This window comes from Zootoca vivipara, chromosome 11, assembly GCF_963506605.1.
Source record: "Zootoca vivipara chromosome 11, rZooViv1.1, whole genome shotgun sequence".
NCBI classification, from domain to species: domain Eukaryota; kingdom Metazoa; phylum Chordata; class Lepidosauria; order Squamata; family Lacertidae; genus Zootoca; species Zootoca vivipara.
In genome coordinates this window covers 19,980,210-20,001,737 of record NC_083286.1, presented here as the reverse complement: position 1 = coordinate 20,001,737, position 21,528 = coordinate 19,980,210, and the positions used below count along the sequence as shown (strand labels likewise).

At 40.9% G+C, this 21,528-nt stretch overlaps 1 protein-coding gene across 2 annotated transcripts in view; it reads left to right on the top strand.

Annotated features, from left to right (window-relative positions):
• Positions 1–21,528, top strand: part of COMMD10 (COMM domain containing 10) — a 66,621-nt gene that overhangs the window by 14,342 nt on the left and 30,751 nt on the right. The window contains exon 6 of one of the 2 annotated variants that reach the window (XR_004691593.2): positions 21,254–21,340. The exons of the other annotated variant lie outside the window; for it this stretch is intronic. The gene's annotated coding sequence lies outside the window, so the exon portion shown is untranslated. The remainder of the gene's footprint in view (positions 1–21,253; positions 21,341–21,528) is intronic. 2 annotated transcript variants of the gene reach the window in all.

The window sequence follows — 21,528 nt, the reverse complement described above, 5'->3', positions numbered from 1 at the left end:
GAAACTTGCACAGGTACAGACTGATATTTCCTTTCTGACTAAATGCAAGAACCTGGACACTATTCCTAAGGGTCTTAGTATTAAGAACCCTCTACAATCCACCTGTCCTACTAGGTATCTGAAGAACTGTGCATGCGCAGGAAAGCTTATACCCAGAACAAACTTAGTTGGTCTCTAAGGTGCTACTTTTTAATAAATGTTATGAATGGCCCTGATTGTAGATTGAATCACAGAACTCTCACCTTCTTGAGCTGCTTCAGACGAATACAATGGTCTGTAGTCTCAAAAGCTGCTGAGGGTCAATAAAAAGAGAAAGTTTAAACTCCCTCCACCTCCCCCCCCCCAGCAACAAATGCCATCAGCCACAGCAACTAAGGCAGTTTCAGTGCCCTGAATTGGCCTGATGACCAAAAAGGATCCAGATATTCAATGTCCTCCGAGCATGCCTGAAACTGGACACACACACACCCAGAGCACCTTGCCCCAAAAGGGGATATTTGCCACCGAGCAATAGTGGGCACTTCAGAGTCCAGCAAAATCCTCCTCTGGAGTGGATGCATCACTGCCTCCAAGGTTAAGTACAAATAAATAAAACAAATACTACAATATCTTAACCATAATACAAAGATTACACAATCCTAAAGAGCACTCAGCACATTTGAGATAATAGTCGATACCCATTACAATGAACTTCAATTTAGAAATATAAACCGTACCAATTTGTGCAGCTGAATCTGTGATTGGGGAATGAGAACCGCTTATTACTGTTGTTCCTGTCTCCTTTTCTGTCCTTTCTGATCCGCTCCCAAAATAGTCGATCATCATTACCCACATACGTATGCAGGACTTCAGTAAAATGAACGGCATATTGTGTGTCCTCAGCACCGTGCTGATGCTGAATTCTAGAGCTCAGCACAGTCCTGTCTCTTGACCTTATGGGATGCCACAGGACCAATCCTAGGAAAAATGCCTATTGCTACCCTCTATGATCTCCCTGGTGGAAGTGGGGAGATTTCCTCCTGAATAGCCTCTCTAGCAACAGTTTCCCTCCACCATTATGAGCATTCACAGCAAAAAGTGGAACACAGCTTTTTGGAATGGAGCCTGTGGCTTCGCAAAGCTCTCATAGCCTATTGAAGTGGATGCTGGTGCAACTTGCTCCTTGCAGAGGCATGATATGTAACGTTTTGTACTCAAGCCCATCATTTTAAAAGGATCCTGCGAGTTCCCTTCCCAGAGAAATGGGACCTGGTAATCCTTATCACTTTTCCTATACGGATTATAAACCGGATTCTAGATTAGTAGTGCCCCAACTTGCAGATTTACCTCCAGTTAAGTAGATAATCTCTTGCTGTATAAATTTTTCACTTGACATAGGAGTTCCTTTTAAAATAAAGTGATTTTATTATTGTTCTGGAAAGTTTCCTTTCCCTTTCCCTCAGCCAGTAGGTGTCATGCTGACTCAAATGTCCTTAGAAGGAGTGATGCAGAATGTTGTTCTCCACCCTTTCCCAAGGCACAGTGAGAGGTCCCTCTCTTCCAGTCCTTTGTACTGAACTCTTAAGAAGAGGTGTGGTAAGCAGTGAAGCATCTTTCTGCTTTCTGAGCCTTTGGAAGTCTTAGTGCCATGGTAACAACATACACCTTCTTCCTCTTGCCTGTCTTGAGGCGAATGTGCAGTCTTGACCTTGCAGTCATGTGGACTCATGTGATCTTGGGCAAGCCCCCCCCCCTTTCTTGGGAGAAGGGTAGGATCTCTGGCAACCATGAACTTTGGCTGGCTATGTGGACCTCTGATTGTGTACATATAATATACTTGTTCTTTTGGGGGCAATTTTTCAGTCCTCTGTATATTTGCAAACATTTATAACTTTCTGCGTCCATTGCATCTTGAATCTTAATAGAAGCCAACTGAAATAAACTTGAACTATAAAGAGCCTTTTGTAAAAAGTATGTCCCCTCCTTAAATGAATGCTCTGAATTATTTATTTTGAGGAATGTATAAAATATTGCTGTCAAGTGCGATAAAACATTTGTGGCTTTATTCTTCTAATCCTTCTCAGCTTCCTCTTCCTCTTTTAAAGTTATGCGGTCATATTTTCATTTATTTATTTATTTTGCTGTGGAAAGCAACGACTTCAAAATCTGATTTTACTAATAGTGGTTGGTGGTTAGCTACTTATTGGCCTGAAATGTGTGTTGTATTGGCTCACTAGAGGGCAGTAGAGCTCTTCCAAGTGTCTGTTTTTCTTTGACACATTGAATGCTTTTCTCTCTCCCTCAAATAACATTGTTGAATTAGTTGTGAAGTTAGTTGTGGTGGGAAACAGTGTTTACCTTTCTAATCTACATACAACAGTACGGTTCTGTTATACCTGCCTGCTCATTTTAATGCTTTTTAAAATCAATGCAATGCTTTTTTCATCAGTGGAAACCTTATGCCCCCCCCCCTTTAAGGAATCCCAGTGAACTACATACCTAAGGGATTTCTTATTAACTTGGACTCCTCAAAAGAAGCCATAGAGGTATATTACCATTTTTTGCTTATTGTTCCAGTATGGGAACCAAAGAAGAAAGGTTGCAGTGTGAAACTTTGTGTGCTTTTTTTGGCCACAGATGTTTCCAGTGCAGAAGAGACAAGCCACTGTTAAGAATAAAAAGCAGCTTGTCTCTCTGGCAACAGAAATCTTGTGAAGCAAATAGCAAAGCCAAACTGTGTTATGCCCATGCAGGCCTTATTTGGATCATGGCAGCAGTACTGAGTTCTATTGGATACTGGTTTTTTTGTTTTTTTTAAATCACTAAATAATATATAAACTGCCCACCACTCAAAAAGATTGTGGTGATGTACAAAAAATAAATAAATAAAAATAAAATACGAGATACAGAGATACAAAAGAAGAATATATTAAATCCATTTGTAAAACCTATCATTCTTTTAATCCCATCATGTGGTCAGATGCCATCTAGACATAATTTTAAAAGAAATTTCCAATAAATGACTATTCGGAGATAATTTAATATTCCGTTTCCTTACGGGTTCCTACATCTTAAGGCATATTCCACAAATGGGAGGAGAATGAAGTATGCAACTTGATAATGTGCAACTCTTTTTGTTGAAGTGCTGGATAATAATCATTCATCATCATTCCTCTCCCATTGCTGCCTGTCTCCTTCCTTCTTCCCCCTTCTCTCTGCCCCTTCTCTTTCTCACTTCAAAGTGGGCTTGATCCCTGCAATCAGTTTCCCACCAGCTTGCCAAGTGAGTTGGTGATATTAGCTTCCCTGTCTTCACTGGTGGCCACTGCTGTTGTGGAGCACAGACATGGGAACTTGCCCCACGATCACCTTACTTGTACAGTTAGTTCCGCTTCATGTTATGGCCAGGAGACTGGCAACTTTCCATGGTGAAAATGATGTCTAACATGGCTTTCTTCTTTAAGTCTGCTCTGTACTGGAATGGTTAGGAGCGGAAACAGTTTTCTTGCCAGTGCATACTCAGTTGCTATTGTGTGATCTGTCTGCTTGCTGGAAAAATAAGCAGAATTTTTAAAAATATTCCTTTGCTTGAAAATAGAAAAAAGCAACAATTACCAAGTGGGTATAAGGAAATGAATGGATTAAACTGCAAGGTCTCATCGCTTATGGTTAATGCTCTAGTGTTAAGAGATTTGTGTTGTTTTGTCAGAGCTCTTTGACTCTCGGGGAATATTTTGCACTATAGATTATAGTGTTCTAACAGTAAGGGAAGGAGGCTGTCTAAAACTTAGCAGTGACTGAACTGATGAAGAGAGATTTTGGTAACTTCAGATCTAATCACTTCTGGTAGATTATATTTCTCATAAAATAAAAATTCCATTTTGCTTTGAGTTTATATTTAATCCGTCTTCCCAGGATGCTGCCATGAAATCGCCTTGACAACAAAGGATAATTTATTTTACAAAAAAGAATTGGATTAGATTCTGTTTGCAAAGGGTGCACTACTTGTGGGAAGAGTTTCAAATTGGAAACACTCGGGATGAAAAACATTGTCTTTGCAAAATGTATCATGCTGGCTCTTCTTTCCTTTTTTTAAGCTTCTCCCTTCATCCCCCCTAACTGTTTCTCTTGTGCCGTAAATTTTCTCTTTCAGTGCAATTTGATGCATGTTTGCTTGGAGGAAAGCCCCACTGTGTTAAATGGAACATACTTCTGTGAAATTGTGCATAGGATTGCAGTCTTAATTTTTTTCGTAGTGATTGTGTTAATTTCCTCAATTGCCACTATTTCAACCGAACATATATTTTGCAAGTTCTTCTTAAACTTTTAAACTATGGATGGATGGGTAGTGTGGATCAGTTGACTATTATACTGGAAGTCTGCAAAGAGAGATTGATTGATTGATTATTAAATTTGTTTACCGCCCTTCCTCTGTAGATCTTGGGGCGGCTCACAACATAAAAACACAAAACATATAACAAAAACATGAACAATAAACCCCCTCCTGCCCCTTAACGGCTATTAAAATAGGTATTGCGTAACCTCCAGGTTACGGAATCTTTGGGTTATGGCTGAGGCAAACCCGGAAGCGTATACTGCTGCTCACGCATGCGCAGAAGTGCTCTATTGCGCTGCATGTGTGTGTAGAAGCGGCCCCTCTAGTAACGGGTTTTTCGGGGTGCACACGGCACCCTGGAACGAATTAAATCCATAACCAGAGGTACCACTGTAGTTCATTGTATCCTGCATGTAAATAAAAGAGCTATGCTGAAACAGCACATTGTAAGTGGACTCTTAAATGCTGTCATTTCAGCATTTTTGCCACACAAATTGCAATTGTAGGCCTACTTCCCTGGTAGTGAGTCCTGTTTATCTTTCCTTCTGACTTCCTTCAGAGTAGACATGTTCAGAATTGTGCTGTAAAAGGCTTTGAATGTCGTGCTCCCCCCCCCCAAAAAAGAGGAATGTGTGAAATAAAGGCTGTGCAAAACCCTGGAAGTAAGCCTTTCTCTCCTAAAACCTGGTGAACTGAATGCTGCTCCCCCCCCTTTCTCAACAACTTCCATGTACAGTACTTTGGATTTATTCGTACCATGCTGCAACATCAGTTTGACAACAAATGAATAATGGCTACGTTAGACCATTGTTAATTCCAGTGACGGCAAATTTTCCAGATTTGAGCCCTTCAGATTTTCTACATTTTGGACAACAAAAAATTAGATCTGTATCCATTGAATAAATGTACTCTTCTGTTCATCCTACTTAAATTTTCATCTCTTTGAAAATATAAAAAGAAACTGTGGACATAATTAATGATGATGATGATGATGATGATAATTATTATTATTATTTATTATTTATACCCTGCTCATCCGGCTGGGTTTCCCCAGCCACTCTGGGCAGCTTCCAACAAAGTATTAAAAATACGATAAAACATCAGTCATTAAAAACTTCCCTAAACAGGGCCTTCAGATGTCTTCTAAAACTCAGATAGTTGTTTATTTCCTTGACATCTGATAGCAGAGCGTTCCAGAGGACAGACGCCATCACCGAGAAGGTCCTCTGCTTGGACAGAATCCAACATTGTGTGACTTTAACTCTTGCAATGAGACTTTACCATCCTGTTCTCTGGCAGCTCCCACAAACACCTCTAGTGCCCCCCGAGCAAATTTTCAGGGTGCACAAATAGTTGCAGAGAAGAAGAGGAGGTGCTGTTGTGTGATCCCTATATCACTATGTGAATATCTTCTAGAGGGAAAGCTGTCTCTCTGTTGAACCAAATGGATGAAGAGTCTTGTGGCACCCTGAAAACTCATAATTGTGTTTGTCTTTAAGGTGCCTCAAGACTCTTTTTGATTATGTGAATACAGTATCTGTTATTTTCTTAAAAAAAAAAGTACAGTCATACCTCATGTTATGTCCGCTGCGGGTTACGTCTTTTCAGGTTACGGATGCGCAGAACCTGGAAGTCCTGGAAAGGGTTACTTCCGGGTTCGGCGCGCACACATGCGCAGAAGCACTAAATTGTGCTTTGTGCATGCGCAGAAGCGCCGAATTGTGTCACACGCGTGCGCAGACGCAACACTTCCGGATGCGGCCTTTTCATGTTGTGAATGGGCCTCCAGAACGGATCCCGTTCGCAACCAGAGGTACCACTGTAGTAGCTGTAGTCTGCATTGGTCATGTTGCCTCCTAAAACATGTATCTAGTGAAACCTGCCAAAAGATGAAATCCACCACACTGTGCAATTTGATGCATTTCAGTGGACTCCCATGCAAATTCTTTCCTTTGAATAGTGTGATTGTGCAAAACAAACTGATTAAAGGAATTTACAGAATCTTCTTGACAATCTTTAATTTAAGCAAAATCAAATGATACTGAAATGTAAAATACAAACTTGCTGTAGATTTATTTTATGATTTCTTTCTCTTATGGACTCTAGCCCTGCTTTATAGTAGCCTGATAAAAATCAAAGCATAAACATGCCACTGAGATTTATAAACTAAAAGTACTGTTCTTTTCAAACTGAAAACTTTTTTTCCAGTCTGTTCTAATCAAATGCTATATTGGCCCTTTCAAGTCTGTCCACAGGGTTCTGTCTTCTGAAAATGTTTCAGCTTGCTAACTTTGCCATACCTGTCGACAGCCTTTTTAAACCAGTAGTGCACACCAGGAAGTATAATTTTATCTGTATCCTGTATCTGTGCTCTCTGCCCCTTCACTGCTGGAAATTTGCTTCTTCTTTCCTTTCAAGGAGGGCAGACAACACATATCCCCACCCACATATCTTGGAATTTCAGAAAATGCATGGGTACCTACAAGGTGGGAAGATGTGATTATTGCAGCCAGCAGCATTGACAGTGTTAGGCTTTAGGTTGTTATTGGCAATTTCTGAATCTTTAGTTCGTTTCTTATAAAATGCAGAATTCTTATAGCGGGTGTGTTTTGTGTGTGTGTGTGTGTGTGTGTGCGTGCGCACACACACACACACACACACACTTTGCCTATAGAAATGGCTGCTTTGGTACGATCTTCAAATCTTATTGCAGCCCCCAAACTCCTTTGTTCTTTCTCTGCCCTTCCCCTGAGATACCAGTGATGCTGTGTAGTGATTTTGTAGGGAGTGTAACTTTTTAGAACAGCTGGGAATATGAGGGAAAGCAGACTATAAATAGAAGCGGGAAGTAGCAATGGGCTTTTCCCTTAAGCCTAGGTGCTTGTTGCTCAGTTCTGCTTTCATGGTTACTTCTGTACTGTTAAAATAAAGTGTTTGAAACTTATTCTTGCCTTGCATATTGGTTATTGCACATTGGTGATTAGGATGCCTCTTCTGCCACTGAACCTTATTGCAGCTTTCTTTTTCTTTTTTTTGCCAATTACTTTTCCAGTTTGGATCTGGACTTTTGTAAACTCTGTTTGCAGATAACGATAAGTGATCCCTGAAGCAAGGAAACACGCATTGCTTGTTCATGGCTTGGGAAAGCACCCTTCCCCTTTGTAGATAGATGATAAATATGAGGCTACACTCCCGGTTTTAAGCAGCATTTTTGTGCCAAATGCGAATGTGGTAGCTCATTAGTACAAACTCAGCCAGCTTTGAACTGAAACCTAGGTGGGGGAATCTGCATGGTTGCTCTGAAGGATTTAAAGGGGCTTTGTAGCTTCAGATATGTGGCAGATGAGGCTAGAGACCATCTGATTGAGAAAGCATCTAATGCCTTGTATGTGAGCACTTGCTCCTAGAGACAGATCCTACACTGGGCAGAGCTATAATTCTTGCACCCAAAATTGAAGTTGCACTGACAGAAGCCAAAATAATGAGCTCCAATAAAGCGGGTGTGGTGCTGGGAAGTTCCAGTATAAAGCAGATGGAGAGTTAAAAAGCGAGCTGGTTGAAAACGGTTACTTCAGCAAAGTCGAGTGTTTTTAGTGAGAGTACATTTCCGCTGTAAGCCTTCGCAGTACCCTGCAAGTTACACAGAATACCCTGCTAAGCTGGTTCAATGTACTAATTGTAAAAAAGAGGACATTTTGCTGAAGTGTATCACCGTCGTCAGTCTGACTAGAAATCACATATAGTTACAGTACCCGGTGTTATTATTTTGAGTGTGGACAGGGTTAGTCACACACCTTGCATTTTTTTAAAAAAAATAAAAAGTGTGCGGTTAATGTTTTTGCTACAGCTGCAAGGTTACCAAAGGATATGGAATGAATGCTGAATATTGCCTCAGGAATTTCTATATTACCTGAATTGGTTTCTTTGCATTAATTTATGCCATTGAGCACACCAATCGTAATTTTGGCTTTAGTATATGAAGAATCAGATTCCTCAGTGTGATTGTTTACCTTTAAAAAGCGACCTTTTGCTCCTCTCGGGCACCTAAAAGAGTTCTGTATTGTTCTTCATGGCACTCCTGTTCTTGGCAGACGTATATTTGATGCATTGAATGTATAGTTGATGGACACATCCCTCCTCAGTCAAGTGCTGCTGCTGCAGTACAAACACAGTTTCAGCCGCATCAGAGGACCAGTGTGAGGGAAAACTTGGCTTTTGTTCTTAAAATTAAACTGAACATTATGCGATACAGTACCTGCATATCAGAAGCTACGTTGTTTACTGTTTGAAATTAGAGATGCTGTGTTGGAAGGGATTAAAAACTTGATACAAAAGGGTGTTATTGAGGAGGCTGGTAAATCTGTTCTCAGGATCTAGTAGACAGAATTTTAAACTAGCAAATGCATTCATACTTGTTCATAAGAACATTGAGCAATACCTTTATTAGTACCAATAATGCCCAAAAGCAATGAGCAGGCTAGATATTGCACATAGCAACGGTTGGGGGCACTGGGAATGGAGTTAGTGCAAAAATTAGGTTGGATGTTGAAGCCTCGAGGTCTTCATTTCAATTCAGCCTGACAAGGAAGATTGCAGGCTGAATTAGTCCCTGCTGGGTAGTTGCAGGTATTCAGTAATACCTAATATTCTAAGATGACAAAACAATGGCTGATCCCCATTTGGAAAAACCTAAAAGCTGGTTGTTACCCAGCTCTGTCTAATGCTTTAAACAAAAACGTGCAAGTTTCTGGTTAGGCAGGAAGCAGCTGCAAAGCTAAATATGGCAGTATTTATATTAGTAAAGCTGGAGATTAAATTGTGGGTAGTAAGGTAAAAGTCATCTGAAGCCAAATGTGTAGTATTGGTCATTGGAGGGCATGTAATCCCTCAGTAACAGCAGCAGCAGCAGCAACAGCAGCAGCAGCAGCAACAACAATTTATTATTTATACCCCACCCATCTGGCTGGGCTACCCCAGCCAGTCTGGGCGGCTTCCAACACAGGATGCAGAATCCCAATTCAGGTACTAGAAAATAATCTCTGGCTATATATTCCACTCGGGACGCAGGTGGTGCTGTGGGTTAAACCACAGAGCCTAGGGCTTGCTGATCAGAAGGTCGGCGGTTCGAATCCCTGCGATGGGGTGAGCTCCCGTTGCTCGGTCCCAGCTCCTGCCAACCTAGCAGGAAGGTAAACGGCATTTCTGTGTGCTGCTCTGGTTCGCCAGAAGCGGCTTTGTCATGCTGGCCACATGACCTGGAAGCTATACACCGGCTCCCTTGGCCAATAACGCGAGATGAGCGCCGCAACCCCAGAGTCGGTCACGACTGGACCTAATGGTCAGGGGTCCTTATACCTTAATATATTCCACTCAGTATGCTGTCTACTAGGCGTCTGAACAAAGGCATCTGCATCTGTTCATAAGTTTAAAAAAAACACCACCACCCAAATCCACAGGTGGGCAGTCACTTCATTGGGACCAACCAAATGTCACAAAATAGCCAGCAAGGTTTCAAGTTCTCCAGTGCTCTTCATCAGGCAGGAATGTTATACAAAGAAAGGGCTGAGGGAAATGAGGAGGAAAAACCCCAAACATACAAAAAATAGGAGTCATGAAACTCACTGGGTGACCCTGGGCTAGTCATTCTCATCTAAGCTACCCCTCAGAGTTGTTGTGACCTGACATCCTGAGGCCCTTGGAAGGGAAGGTGGGGGGTAAAAACATGAAATGATGCAGATTATTGGAAGATTAAGTTTCATCTCCATAAAACCTGTATTGTTTGACAAGCTGAATATTGCAGTCCATGTTGTTGCATGTTATAAACACTGTATAAGCTTAGCAGGGAGCAAATAAGCAGTCACAGTGTTCCAGCAACCATTGCAGACATGTTTCAGGTATCTGAACAGGTCACCACCTCAATCAGTTGCAAGGCCAGCAGTTTACATCGATCCCATTGTGCAGTTTGCTGCAAACAAGTTTGCCACCTGCAGCTATTCTACAACTTAACTTCATCACACTTACAGTTGTCGGCACAAAGGTACAGAGGGGAATGTCCTTAAACACAAATGAACACTTGTATACACTAGTTAAGGGAACAATTCTTAATTCTCAAACTCCTGTTTAATATAAACCCCACCTTGGTTACACATTACTATCGCAGGGGACCTCTGTTAATATCTCTAATTAATGGATTACAAGGCTCTTTGCAAACAACTGCAGGAATGAGGCCCTCTTCCATGACAACTTATAACCAGGTGAAGGCATTGTTTTGACTCTAGTAAATTTGCATGTTTATGTTTTATATTTGGGGTTCTCCTTTTGGATGCTTTAGTTTATTTATTTTTTTCATATGTGATTTTGGCTATTGCAAATGCTGCAAGGATATGTATTTTCATGGTATTCTTGTTCAGGGTTCGGGGAGAAACAATATGTATTATTACAAATCTATATTTTATCACTGAGGATGACAAGCATGGGTTGAGTAACATTGTGTTTTTAGATTCTCATCCCCCCCCCACATTATTATATGGTATTATTAGGTACATCATTGCCATACACTGTCTCACTAACCACAAACTATAAAGGTCTATGAGTCTCAGTGCAGGAAAATCTGGGCTTCGTGTGGTGCAGCAGCAAAAAGGACTGGAACAAATCAGTTGCAAGCTCATCTCTTGAAGCCTGCATGTTTGCCTTAGCACAATCAACTCCAAGCAATAATATTGCAGAATTGCTGAACTATCTGTAAAAAAAATTCTTACAGTCTATTTTTCTGTGAATTTGCGGAATTGCAGAAATTGACTTCAAACTGTTTAGTGAAAGCTTGTTCTGGAGACAAGATTCAATGGCTATTTGGAGAGAGAGAAAATCTCTGAATGCTTGCAGTTAGTGTCATATTATTTCATCTTACAAGTATGGTTTTGTTTGTTGGTTGGTTTTGCTATTATTTACCCCTTGGATTGAGGACTGCTCCTTGTGTTATGGTTTTAGTGGCTCCACAGTTAAAGGCCTGTGTTGTATGCCCACTAAGATGGCAACAATAATTGAACAGCCCTCTCTTTTCCATCTCGTATACATCTCCACTCTGGAGAGAGTGATTAGATCTGACTTCTTCATGCATATTTCTGCATTGAACGTGAGATGAATTTAAAATGCACATTTCTTTCAAACGTTACAGATTAACAGGAGTTAAACACTTGCCTGTCATTAGCATTTATAATTTGCATGAACTGAAATTGGAGCTCTTTTTACAAATTATTCAGAAAATGCCTTTTAGTTTGAAATATGGTATATGTGAATATTAATGCAAAACAGAAAGCAAAAGCATAAAAAAAGAATTTATTCATTGCTTGTGAAAATGTTATTTCACTAAATGAGATGGGGTGGACAACATTTTAAAAAATCTATTAGGATGCACTTGGTAAAACAAACAGATTCAACATTGCAGCCAACTGCTGCTGCTGCTGCTGGGTTTGTTAGGAGAAACACAATTTAAAAATAATGAACAAAACAAAGCACCCTCCCACACGTGGAAAATATTTAGATCTTATCTGGGAACAGGCAGATCCTAGAATAGGCATGTCTTTCCTTCCCTCCCTCCAAGGGTCTTTCATGGTCACTGAGGTATGGGAATAGTTAGTCCTGCTGATCAGTGAGGAAGTACGTTATTCTTGACACCAGCAGTAAAGCTTTTGATTAATACCAAAATATAGTTCTATTAAAGAGCCATGCATATATTATAGTTGCAGTCCTGTTTTGCAAGTCTTCCATGCTTTTTATTGCTAAAAGTCTTTTATCCCCACCCCTTATCTGTTTATTTGGAAATAAATCTGCCAAATTCAGTGGGATGCGGGTAGCGCTGTGGTCTAAACCACAGAGCCTAGGACTTGCCAATCAGAAGGCCGGCGGTTCGAATCCCCGTGATGGGGTGAGCTCCTGTTGCTTGGTCCCTGCTCCTGCCAACCTAGCAGTTCGAAAGCATGTCAAAGTGCAAGTAGATAAATAGGTACTGGCGAGAAGGTAAACGGTGTTTACATGCGCTGGTCTGGTTTCACCAGAAGTGGCTTTGTCATGCTGGGCACATGACCCGGAAGCTGTCTGCGGACAAACGCCAGCTCCCTCGGCCAGTAAAGCGAGATGAGCGCTGCAACCCCGGAGTCGTCTGTGACTGCACCTAAGGGTTAGGGGTCCCTTTACCTTTCCCCTAGCTGCATGGACATTGAATTGTAGATTAAGACTGAAATCCTGTACTTACTTACCTGGGAATGAGCCCATTTGAAGTTTGTGAGACTGGCTTCTGAGTAGACATGCATAGGATGGTGTTATTAATCTAACGCTACTGACGAACATCTGTTCCCTGAATTATTAAAATATCCAAAGTGTAAAATAATTTCTCCCCCTGCCAACTCCAGGTCTGACTCTCTGATTGCTAACTTCAACTATGCATTTTATCAAGATTTCTTCACAAAGAGCAAGGAACTGCAAATGCACTTCACGTCAGACTTAAAATGATATATGTCTCCTCTTCAACCTTCTAGCTCATAGTAGCTCCACCTCAAAGCTTCAGCGGTTTATATTGTACTATGACTCAAAATGATAAAGTGAATTGTAAAATGTCGCTATTAGCAGCTACTGGGGTTTCCAGATTCAGAGATACACTGGAACTTTCCAAGTTTTTATTGTGACCTTTTTAGTTCGTGACAGATATAATTTATTATTATTTTTTTTAATTTATTATTTATACCCCGCCATCTGGGGTACCTTGAGGAAGTCAATGAAACATCAGGTATAATACCTGGCATTGAGAATAATTATATATTAATAGAAATCAGTAACAGGTTGGGGGAGGGCCAGCAAGCTAAAGCTGAACCCCAGCAAGATGGACATGCTATGGGTATTTGGTTCTCAGGTCTGGGAAATTGGCAGTCTTCCTGTTCTTGACAGGCCTGGATGCCCCTTTCTCTACTTTCTGACTGGCAGTATGTGCTGTTTTCTTAAATAACCCGATCCAAAATGTTTGAGACATAAGATGGAGTACAATAGGTTGCCCTAATCCAGACATGATTCCATAGCTATTTGCTTCTGTTTTCAAAGGGAGCTGTCAGGGATTGTTCTAGCAGTGAGCATTCCCTGACAATCGCAGAAGAGAGGCACCCTGGCTCAGGCAGCATCCTAGAGCCCTTACTGCAACCTCAGACAGGATACCAGGGGGAGGGATCAGGGGAAGTGTCCAGTGGGGAGATGCCTCACCCTTTTTAGTTCATGCCTGACTTAAGACATTCCAAGGTGCGCAGGCGCAAAGGGAGGAGGGCAGGAATCCCATGCTTACTATGCTGGGGGAGGAGCAGACGCCAGGCATTGGGAGAATCTTCGTCAGACTGATCAGACATGTATTCTTGATACTGAATCATATTGTAAATATCAGGCAAAATAAAAGCCTTAAAGACAGAATGGCTGTGGTACTAGTTTCTCAGAAGTAGCCAAACAAGGACCGTGACAGGAGCTGTTTCGAATTTTCTCACATTGTACGTTTGGAAATGCACTCCTCAAAGTATCTTCTTTATCTGAAGCCAGATTGGTTGGGTTGAGGAGCAAAGCCACCTTTGTGGTGGCACCTGATTTATGAAACTCCTTCCACGGGGAAATCCCATCAGGCCAGCGTGATTTTATATTACTATTTTCCCTTTATTATCTCAGTAGGCGTTTGGTAGTTTTGCATTAAGTGATCTGCTACTGCTGAAAACTTGGTGTACAACGCATTGTTTAGTTTTGTGTGTGCTAGCTTGGTCAAATTTGTTGGGAAAAGATGGAATGTCAGAGTTTGATTTGTTGTAGGCTGCCCTGAGAGCTCTGTAGAGCCAAGCTGGTGGGAAAGGAACAAACCAATAAATCTTCTGTATGTTTCAAAGTAAATTAGAATGTTAACAGCCCTAGTGATGATTCAGGTTAGGCGTTCTCTTTAGTACTTCTGTTCCTCCAAAAGTAATAGCTTGTGGGCTCACGATCGTCGGTGGACTTGAGAATCCAGCTCTAGTGTCTTCCTTGTCCTCCCAACATTCAAGATTGAGGACTCATTTGGCGGTGATAATGTACTTATAGAATATCTGCGATTGGGAAGATTTCATGGCTGCATTAGAGCGCAGCACTTGGGAAGATTTGGAGACATAAAAAGTGTCAGGAAAATAAAGTAGAATTATGTTCAATTGTAAGTCCAAACAAGGCCCATATGCTGCTAGAACAGTAAGCCATTGTAAGGTTATATTATTCTTTGAGGAAGTTTTTCACCGCAGAACGTTTCCTTGTCCGCTCTTAGGTCCCTGGAAACTCATTGTTCAGCACTGTTTGAACCAAATAAAGCCCCTTTTGTAAAAAGTTTAAATGATGACATAATGACCACCCAGGTAAGAAATGTGTTAAAGGCCCTGGGTGGGATGGATTCCACCAAAGGTCTTATTAAAATGAAAAAGGAAGTTTGAATTACATTTCCTCATAGCTCTTAATGTATAATCGAATCATGCCATTTTAAAAAAACTCGGGGAACAAGAATTATATTTCTCATTTCTTCCAGAGATTGCTCTGATTTTTTTTTAATTGCTACATCAGATTTTGGCCAGAAGGGGATTTTTTTTAAAAAGCTTCACAACCTTTTGTATTATTTGTGGGCAAGAGGAAGCTAACCTAAGTAATATGTGGTATGTGTGGTCTGAGTTAGGCTTTTATTGTGCATCTTTTAATAAATATATATTATAGAATGGATATTTTTTAAAGTAATTAAAAATAGAACTCTTATTGGACAACTGTCTGGCTTCTTAACTAAACTCCAAATCAGAGATTATAATTATAATAATGTTTTATTTTTTAAGACATATTCATCTTAATACCTTATTATGAGGATAGTGGCAGTCTACACATCTGTTAACACTAAAGCTGCATTGTAAAGTGACCCTCATTATTGAACAGCATCATTTAAGGTCAAAGGCCACAGTAAGCCTCCTGCTGTTGTCCCTTGTCATAAATTTCAAATGTACCCATAGTGCACATTTTAGAAGTTCCTTAGTTTAATTAACTGAGACTGCAGAAGCACAGAATTCAAAAATAAAGAGGCCAAGTATACCACTGGCTTTTTCACAGTTGTTATTTTTTATTACAAGCAATAAAATGTATTTGTGTATAGCCTCCCCCCACCCCCCATATTGTGAAGTAAACTTAAATACCAGCACACATACACACTTTTCTTATTTATAGCTATAAATCCTGCTTTTTAACCTTGTTTCATTTGAATATGTTTTTTAAAAATCCGTTTTCACTTATTACAGATAGGAGTAACATATATTCTATAGGATAACTAGCATTTGTTTGCATTTTGGCGAACGAATTTATAAATATTGAAAAAACTGGAACGCTTCAAGAAGGTTTTAGGCTCATTGCTAGTCTCTAATTGTCTGATTTCGACAAGTTGAGGGACAGGCTAAAACTATCAGTCAGGCAGTTAAAACCTCCTCTTTATTTGGAGTAACAGATTTAAACAAATGGTCTGAGTTCCCTGGGTTTCTGTGAAGCCCTGAGGCTCCAGCAGCAGCCTGATCAGGTTTGGGATACAGGCAATGGCTGTTTTGCACGGGGGTTACATTCCTGGGCCCCGCGCATGTTGGCGGTGCGCACGCAAGTCTGCCTGGCCACTTCCAGATTGTGGCGATACATGTGTGTGTGTGCAGTCACACGTCAATTGCACATGTATAAATTGGTCATTGCCTGTACCCTGTTTCTCATATTTTAAGACATACCCATAAAATAAGCCATAGCAGGATTTTTAAGCATTCAAGGAATATAAGCCATACCCCGAAAATAAGACATAGTGATAGGCGCAGCAGCAATGCCGGCCGCGGCAGGAGGAGGAGGAAAAAAATAAGACATCCCTTGAAAATAAGCCATAGTGTGTTTTTTGAGGAAAAAATAAATATAAGACATGTCTTATAATATGAGAAACACGGTATCTCAGAGGACACCGTTTCATGTCAGAAGAGTCTTGGACCCATCCTGTTCACAGCTCAGGATTCATCCAAACCAAATACATCCTCTTGCTACTACTTAGGCCTTCAGAGTCAAATTCTTGCGGTGCTAGTTGTTTCCTCACCCACTTTTTAGTACCTGGGTTGCAGCATTACAAGAAACCCAAGCAGCAACAGTTTTTACATCTCTTCTTCTGTTAATATTTGCTTTTGCACAAAACTAGGGACCTGCGGGTGGCACTGTGGTCTAAACCACAGAGCCTAGGGCTTGCTGATCAGAAGGTCGGCGGTTCGAATCCCCTCGACGAGCTCCCGTTGCTTGGTCCCAGCTCCTGCCAACCTAGCAGTTCGAAAGCACGTCAAAATGTAAGTAGATAAATAGGAACCACTACAGCGGGAAGGTAAACAGCGTTTCCATGTGCTGCTCTGGTTTGCCAGAAGCGGCTTTGTCATGCTGGCCACATGACCTGGAAGGTATACGCCAGCTCCCTCGGCCAATAATGCGAGATGAGCGCGCAACCCCAGAGTCGGTCACAACTGGACCTAATGGTCAGGGGGCCCTTTACCTTTTACCTTTACAGCGGGAAGGTAAACGACATTTCCGTGTGCTGCTCTGGTTCGCCAGAAGCGGCTTTGTCATGCTGGCCACATGACCTGGAAGCTGTACGCCGGCTCCCTTGGCCAATAACGCGAGATGAGTGCCGCAACCCCAGAGTTGGTCACGTCTGGACCTAATGGTCAGGGGTCCCTTTACCTTTAGGCACCTGTTAGCTGTTTCTCTGCTTTTCACACACGCTAACCAGGGTGATATATCGATATATTGTCCAAAACCAGTTTGAAGTCCATATCATGATATTGGTTTCATAGTTTTTGACCTGGCAATATATTGCAAATCATGATGTGTGTGCGTTGCATGTGCATGCTATGCAAAAATCGCAATGGGGGGGGGGGACTGTGAAGCCAGCCAATGCCTCTACATAGCTCCATCCTTATTTCAGACATTGTGATATATCAGCATGCCTCAGTGTTTAGCTGGTGATATATCTTGGTGCTGAAAACCAGATATTGCTCAGCCCTAGCGCTAATCAAATTTGGCTGTGCCAGCTCAGTTTTAAGTCTTATTTTCTCCAGTGTGGAAAAAATTTGATACCTGGTAAGGTTTTAAACATGCCTGATTCCTGATTGAAGAGGACATACACAATCTGTAGCAAGAATGCCTAACCTGCGGTCCTCCAGATGTTGATGAACTAGAGCTCCCATCATGGCCATTGTGCAGGGAAGGTGGGAACTGTAGTTCGCCAACATCTGGAGGGCTACAGTTTTACCACTCGTGATCTCTCCAAATCCAGTGTCGTTTGAATAGATGCCCTGTTGAGGAGAGAACAGTGTAGCATTGTGAGTGGCTTAAAGGAAAAGAAACTGAGCATTTTCACGTTCCACAGTTGTTGGTTGCATGGAGTTGCAATTATACATTATTTTTGCACTTGTGATTCAGGTATCTGCTGTGCTTTAAACTCTAGGCTGCGTTTGGTATTGCAGCATAACCAGTCTGCATCCAAAGGCCAAGCTGACTAGTTTCCAAGTTGCTCGTTAAATATTTCAAGTGTGTTGCATTACTGAACTTTCAAGATAACAGTGAATGGCTTCCTATCTGCCACCAGATTCAGTCTACAGTTAGAGATATAATTTGAGTCGATAAAGTTTGATAAAATTAATGAATGTAATTGGCATATAAAATATCAGGATACAGTATATCAGAAACTGGATTTGTTAAGAAGCCAACCTCTTTTTTTCCCTCCAGCATAGCAATGTTTTGTTTGGAATGGTGTTGTGGGTACTCTCTCTCTCTCTCTGTTTGTGTGTGTGCGTGTGTGTGCGTGCGTGTTGCATTCAAGAAGGGGTGCTGCTGTAGTTATTTGATTTGTGAGCTGGGAATGGAGAGGGTGTTCTGGGTGGCGTTTCTTAAAGTATTTCCAGCAAAATGACGTTTCTGGTGGGCTTTGTTTATGTCAGGAACTATAAAAGCAGAGGTGGATTAGGCAAAGAGATGATGACTACACTGAAGTTTTAACTAGTGGACTTCATGGCTGAATGCGGATTTGAACTTGGGTATCCCCAGTTCTAGGTAAGACAGAAGAGATGACGGGCCGAAAAATCCAGTATTACTTTAGCTCCAGTACAAAATAATGCTTCTACCTGGGAATACTTGAATCTAGTATGTATGGTTTTGTGATTAATATTTAAGAATTAAATTACACAATAAATCTTGGTATAACAGCAGCAGCAGCAGCAGCAACAACAACAACAACAACAATTGTAGCCAGCCCATCTAACTGGGTTGCCCCAGCCACTCTGGGTGGCTTCTGAAACATAAACGTAATAAAGATAAACATAATAAAACATTACACATTGAAAGGCTAAAGGTTGGCTTGAATTACAAAACTGTGCAGTTAATGGCTTCTGTGTTACTATTATTGCCATCTTTGATATGGCTTATTTTAAACCAGAGTTCCCTCTTACAGCCAAAACAGAGAACTAGTTTAATGTGTTGGCCTAGGAGCCAGATTCAAATCCCAAATCAGCCATGAAGCTCACTTCATATTAACTTAGCCTTCCCCCCAGGCTCTTCTGCTCTCCCTCCTCTCCCCATCGCTTTCCTCTACCACAGGAGACCGGAAGGTTCTATCTTAGATGGACACTTCAGCATGCTGTCCAAACTTACTGTGGTTAATCTCAGCTGTGGCTCATGAAAACAATTTAGCTTCATTAATTATGGCTTGTTTCCACTAAAATTAACCATGGTGCGTCCAGCTTTGGATGCCACAGTAAACTGTGTTTAATCAAAAATACACAGCAAAGTTTCTAGACTCCTCCTTGTTGCCGCCCTAGTGAATGATGGAGTGTGTGCAAGGCTTGGAAGAGGCTAGGCTCATTTTCATTGACTCTGAAGCAGCCCACTACTTCAAGGATATTGTGAGGTAGAAAGGAGAGGACCATGTATGCTGCCCTGAACTCCAGGTAGGAAAGACAGGATATATAAATGAAATTAATTAATTAAGAGGAGTTGTTTTTAAGTAATGTTTCCACCTGCGAGATAATTTCAACACAATCATGTAGGTACAGAGGTACCTGGGTTGTCGAACATTTCGGTTTTTGAAGGCCGAAAACCCGGAAGTAAATGCTTCCGTTTTCGAATGCACCTCGGAAGTCGAATGGCTTCCGAGGCGTGTTTCCCAATTTTCTCAATGGAATTTGCCAACCACTCATTGTGCCTCGGTTGTCGAATGGTCTTCCAGAACGGATTATGTTCGACAACCAAGGTACCACTGTACTTCATAGCATATATTTCAGTGTTTGGGTTAATAGGGGGAAAACCTTTACTTTTGCTTTTTTGAAAGAAGGTTCTTTTAGAAGTACAGTGGTACCTTGGTTTAAGTACACAATTGGTTCCGGAAGTCTGTACTTAACCTGAAGCGTACTTGACCTGAAGCGAACTTTCCCATTGAAAGTAATGGAAAGTGGATTAATCAGTTCCAGACGGTCTGCGGAGTACTTAAACTGAAAGTACTCAAACCAAAGCATACTTAAACTGAGGTATGACTGTACCACATTTCTCTCTAACCTCCCCTACCCTCCACACACCCCTGAATATGTGTATGAATAATCAGCTTTTTGCAATCAGGGTTGTAGATGCTTGTATGCTGTTCAGAATGAGACATTGTGTCTGGGCAAAATTACTTATCAAACTGAAGATACTTTTTCACTCTAGTAACTTCAGCCAAACTAGGTCATTCAATAAATGTCAGTAAGACAGGAAAGTAAGTTAAATGTCACTTGAAAGAGGCACGTATGCATAAATTTGCGAGGCACTCTAAAAGCTTTTATAGGTAACATGACTAAAGGTTTTTTTGTATCGGTCTCTAGCGATAAATGAATGAATGATTACATTAATTTATTAGGAGGTTTTCTTGCTTTCCTACTTGTTTATGTAAAATACCTAACAATGATGATAAGTAGTGGCGAATGAGAGAGCTTCTATCTTCTTGAAGTGGGTTCGAAAAGGCAGCTAGATTAGAAAAGGTTTCACGAGTGGGTTATTGTAATTGATATTGATTTAGGAAAAGTAACCTAATAGAAGTTACTGTTTTGTTGTGACTGTTCAAAGCCTTGCCATCTTCAAGCTATTACCTCTTGAATTCATGCCATGCTTTACACCTGTCACAATAAGAATATTTTCAGCATATATTGGAATAAAATTACAAGGCAGCTGGTTTAAATTTCTCCTTCTACAGTGGGTATCATGCCTATCTCACAGGATAATCATGTGCAGGTCTTCTAAACAGAAGCTTTGTACATTTATTCTTTCTTTCCAAATGCTCAAAACTTTAAAAAAAAAATAGATACAGTACAATGTGTTTCCTTTTAGGAAGCTCATTGCTGCAAGTGGCAGGCGTATATTTCAGTTAGAGCTACTTGCGTTATGTCGGAGAAGCTGTTACCAATCAGGTAAGTAGTTTTCACATTGGAATCCAAGATGGCTGCCGTGAATTCATACTTGGTGAATATTTTAGTCCCCACAAGCATGAGAAAATTAACTCCAATTACAAAACTAACAAAGAGATCAATCATAATGTGTTATTTTTATTGTAGACATAAAATACTGCTATTCATACAAAAAAAATCAATGCAGCTAACAAAAACCACACACACACACACACACACACACAAAACACCATGTAAAGATTTCAAATAATAGATCAGTTAATTATTAAAGGAAGATTTTTTTTCAATGCTTATACTGTACTGTAATTAGCTTGGTTTTCACCAGATTTTTAAAGGTTAAAACAGAAGGTACCTGCTGAATATCTATGGACAGAACATTGTGCAGGATTAGGCCAATTGCACTAAAAGCTTGATCTCTTTTTGCTGTCAGATGAACTTCATCAACTTGTGGGACAGCCAGCAATGCTCCTGCAGATTATATTGTTGAGTAAAACTTCCATGCAGCAGCTGATGCATGGTAAGGTCGGTCTTGCTCATTTGGATGACGGAGAGAGCTCCTTGTAGGGAACTTTTGCTCACTTGAACCCAGCTAAGTAGGATGGAGTCCCCTTCTAAAATGAAGATTTTATCTCCTATGCTGGTCTCTGGTGTGAGAAGGTCTGGAAACACTGGTTAGATGCCGTGGTGGCTTTCATGTTTTCTGGG